The sequence below is a fragment of the Sturnira hondurensis genome, unplaced genomic scaffold (genome assembly GCF_014824575.4).
Source record: "Sturnira hondurensis isolate 20B ecotype Veracruz unplaced genomic scaffold, ASM1482457v3 Scaffold0006413, whole genome shotgun sequence".
Classification (NCBI taxonomy): Eukaryota; Metazoa; Chordata; class Mammalia; order Chiroptera; family Phyllostomidae; genus Sturnira; species Sturnira hondurensis.
The window spans coordinates 15,764,014-15,768,754 of NW_028079044.1; positions in this window are offsets into that span (position 1 = coordinate 15,764,014).

Consider the following 4,741-nt stretch of genomic DNA (forward strand, 5'->3'; position numbering starts at 1 on the left):
AAATTAGATAGGTTCAGATTTTGTTTTTTGGAAAAAAATTGGGAAGTATCTGGTTGTTAAGGAAGTCCACTGTAAACTATGTTACAATTGCTCTTTGTGTCTAGAAATTGCAATAGAATTTATGAAAACTTGGATCAATCAGCTCAATAGTTATTAGCCCTTTTACAGTAAATTTGACAATCAGAAAAAAGCACTAGAGATGAAGGCTTCTCACATAATCTTTATGTGTGAGGAATTCCAGGAACAGACTCCAAAAAGACAAAAGAGAGTAACAGAATAGGAAGGTCTGAATAACTTTGAAAGCCCCAGTAGGTAAAAACTGATGAGAGCGTGAAATGCCAGAACATTTTATTCACACTTTAAGCTTCTGGAGAAAAGTAATCAGTGGGGATCAACTTGTTCAAGGTTATGCAATTGTGTTCCTGGCTGAGCAATTTGGTATTTGAGATTTTATTGTGTTTATCAAAAAGCCTAATACTGTGCTTAGAATATTCTCAATCAGCTTTGCTTCATTCTTTGGGGTTGGGTGTAATTCTACATTGTAGGATAAGTTACTAATAGACGTTTCTTTCTTTTTATCAAATAGTCATTTATGAGGAATTTGGTTTTGATTAAACAGGGGGAATTAAACATTTTCCCACTAAGAACTGTTATGGCTGACACTAAAACTCTGTTGAATGACACACAAATCCTTTACTCATTTATTTTTTCACTCTAGTATTTGAAAAGCTGATAATACCCTGCTCAATCTTTTGGTTTGCTATCAAAAACATGTTCCTTCCAGCCAAAGATAGGAATAACTGTCATTCTACAAAAAGGTCATGATGCGTTCTCATTCCCTTTTTTGTATGGGATTATAAACTTAAGAGTGAACATCGGGCCATTTGCCTGACAGAATCAGAGAAAGCATTAGAATGCACGAGGGGCTTAGTAATGCCTTCGAAGTCTACAAGGAGGTGCCATGGTCACCTAGAAACTTTCGGGTGACTGAATCTCTCAAATTCCAAGTAACCTATACACTTTAACTTCAGACCATGTTCATTTTATTTTTTGATATTTAAAATAATAATAGACACTATTTCTTTTATATAACTTGGCATAGGAGTGTAATGGCCTTCAATTTGTCATCCAAACTGGATGACAGTTTGATATAATTAGTATTACATTGCAGGTGTCAAACACCATTATCCAGGTAAATGTTGTCACTAACTGGCATAGCAGGTGCCCTAAACATGAAGCAATTCATGAGTATAAAAACTGAGAAGTGTTAAAATTCAACATGTTTTGAAAAGACTGCTTCCTCTCCTGGAGAACTTTGGAGTCCATTAAACAGCTGCAGGAATTTATTTCAGGGATTTTGTCTAGGCGGCCAGGTTTCACATCCTGAACTTGCAATGACAATTGTATGATTTAGTTCACTTTATTAGAACATGCTGGTTCTTAAAAACCCCACCATTTCTTTATAACACTATTCTACCTCCTCAGTGTAAGATCCCATCATTTCCTTCCTGGATTACCACCTCTTGGTCAGAATGGCTAAGTCTACAAAAAAACACCTACAAATTGCAACAGTCTTGTCAGCAAGATTCACTGGTTATCTCCCTGATAACCACTGCAAATTTGGAGGGCTTCTGGGCTTCTTAGCACCTACAAGAAAACTATGAATAAGGCTACTTCTGGGTTATTTGCTCTTCCGTTTATTCCAGAGGCTTTAAAATCTACTTTACCTCGGAAGCATTTTCTGAAACCTCACTCATCCATTGACTCCCCACCATCTCCTTTTCTGAGCTCTTACACTACCTGAGGTCTTCGATGTTCATTAAAAGCATTGCACTGTATTTGAGCCATATTTTCTTCTATGCATATCTTATGCAAGACTGTAAGCTCTTTGAAGTCAATAGCCAAATATTATGTATTTTTTCTCTTCTAACACAAAATATTGTGCACATACTCTCTCTTCTCTAGAAGAAATATCACTCTGCCCATAGCAATGGCAATATAGGCCACACTCATAAGTGAGACAGGAAATTACTCAGGGCTGATTTTCATCACCCCAGACCTGACCCAACCTGGGCCAGTTAGAGTCTAATTTCTAGGAGCCTGGACCCAAAAAGGGTGGTTGGTGTTTGTTGAATGTTTGTACTGAATCAATGTGAAAAGATAGATGGAATGGCTGTGTGGATGGAGAAGTCAGTGTGGAGTGAGAGCAAGAAGCATATAACTGGTTTTCTGAAAGAAATAAGTGAGGGGCCATGTGCTGGAAAGATGGTAAAGTAACCCAATCGCCTGCTCTTTTGGCCAAAGTGGCTTCCTAGTTACTCTCTTCCATGGGTCCAAGGGTATCAGCGTTGGAAATTATCTTTTTGTCTTATTTGCTCATGGGCATACTTTCCACCTCCTTCTTCTAAAATGTGTGCCTGTGGCAACAAGGACTTTCGTGTGCTCAATGCTATCTTTCTGACACCTGGAATATTGTGTCTGCTCTAGCCACACTCAAAAATATTTTTGACTGAAAGAATTTATGAATGAGTTCTTAAATTAATTTCTTGCTTCTTGGCAGTGGAAAGGGCTGGGGCCATAGAACGTGTGATGAGGAAAATCTGAACACGCAGCATGACTCTGAACAGGGGAGCTTTTGTGGAGAGTCCTTCACCAGACTGAGGTCTCCCAGGGGTTTCAGAAAAAACAGGGGAGCAGTGACAGGGAGGAGGAGGCCCCGAAGGAGACACTGAGGAAATCGGAGGACACGCTGTCCATTTGGCAGTTTTGACGTTTGCTGTCCTTGTGGGTAAAACCAGCCAGAGAAAGCACCCCCAGCAGCCAGCTGCCAGGAAAGCCTGAGAAAATAGGGGTGGAGATAACCGAAGACTTGGGGCCCTTTCCAGCAAGTGCAAACTTTCACACCTGTCAGTAATCAATCAAGAGGTTTATAGGGCTGTGATATTTGCACTCCAATTAAAAAATCATAAAGCAGGCACCCTTTCAGGTTGCAGAAAACAAAACTCCAGAGTGTCCACAGCAGCAGCTGTTAATCAGTTACTCGTAACAAGCTGCTGCCCAGCGCTGAGATGGGGCGTTTACTCAGCCCCAAATGGCAAACAAGACAGCAGGGGAAAGTGGGGCTGGCACCAGGCTGGCAACAGCCTTCCCAGGTGGCTGCAATTCGGGTTCAGTTGATGGGACAGGCTCCATTTGGGGCTTGGGAAAATATTTTTGACAAGCCTAATTGGCAACTTAGGTTTGTTTTCCTCCATTCCCATGTGAAACCGAAGGCCACTCAGTATAATATAGATATGGAGATGAGATTAGTCATCAAAGTGGAGGACAAATGACCTGTGGCAGCATCAGGCCCACCATGTGCACCCAGAGTCGCACACCTGGGAACTGGACAGAGTTGGAGTTCACCACGACCCGTTTGGTGTCTCCTGACCTTCTGGTGGTTCCTCTCTCAACCCAGAATCCAGACCCACCTGTGGCTGCACAGAGCGGCCCAGGCTAGTCCTTCTCACTCCCACCTACCACTGTGTCCTCACCTTCTCATGCTCCCTGGCCTCATTCCAACTCCAGGGGTCTGCGTTCGGTTCCCACAAAGGACAGAGCCCCCTCCTCATCAGGGCCTCCACTCAAGTTCTCTCTTCCTGCTCTTCACCTGGAGGGTCTCTTTTCATTTGTCAGGTCACCCCTTAGAGTGGCCTGCTCTCCATGGAAGAAGCCACCTCTGTATTTTATTCTTAAAACACCCTGTCATAATAAATAATAATCAGATACTTAAGCCTTCGTTTGCTTGTTTGATGTCTGCCGCTTTCACCATGCCATTAGCCCCATAGGGGTAAGTACCATTTCTCTGATTTACCACTGAAAACAAAGTACTTAGCGCAGTGTCTGACATATACAAGTTTAATGTACTCTTTTTAAATGAATGAGTGAATGAATGAGTGAATGCATGAATGCCAATAAATCATGTTTTCCAAGATGACAAGCAGGATAAAACACCACAAAGGACTGGTCTCCAGTTGCTTTCCCTGTCGCTACATAACCTGGATTGTACAATGCCGTGTTTGTTTTCTTTCCTAACCCCAAGTGGGAATGTGAACAGCTGTAGGTGAGAGGATGAAGGCCACATTTTGGCAGGTATTTATTTAACCTGGACAGCACTGCTGGGTCTGGTTTAAAAAGTCCTGGCCGGGCGCTTTCACTGGACCTGAGTTTGAACATTTCGTCTGATACGCATTCGATGAGTGTAAGTCATTTTCCCTTTATGAGCTTCCATTTCCCCAAGGATTCAATAAGGATGAAATGTGCCACTGTGTGTGGAAGTCCTTTGCAAGTGACAAGAAGGCGTGATCATTTCAATTTGCATTTCACTGATTACAGAGCTGCCCTACATGAGAAGGTGACGTGGGGTGCTCTGTCTCACATCTGGGTCACGAGGTTCACATCTCTCCCACTCTCTTTCGCCACCTGGCTGGGGACTTCTCTATGTGTGAACTCGGTGGCAGTTACCCTGCTCTCGCACTCCACACACTACTACGCCTCTGGCCCTGGTCACTTGGTCACTTGCACAAGGACAATCCAGAGACCTCTGGGGATATCGCCGAAGCGCTCACCTTGCTGCATTTTTATATGTTCTTGTTTCTTGGGCTGTATTAGTTTTATTAGGAAAATAACACAAGCCCAGTGAAATGTAATAGACCTCTACCTCCAAAGATAATTCTCCAATTATCCCATTTATTTGCCAATT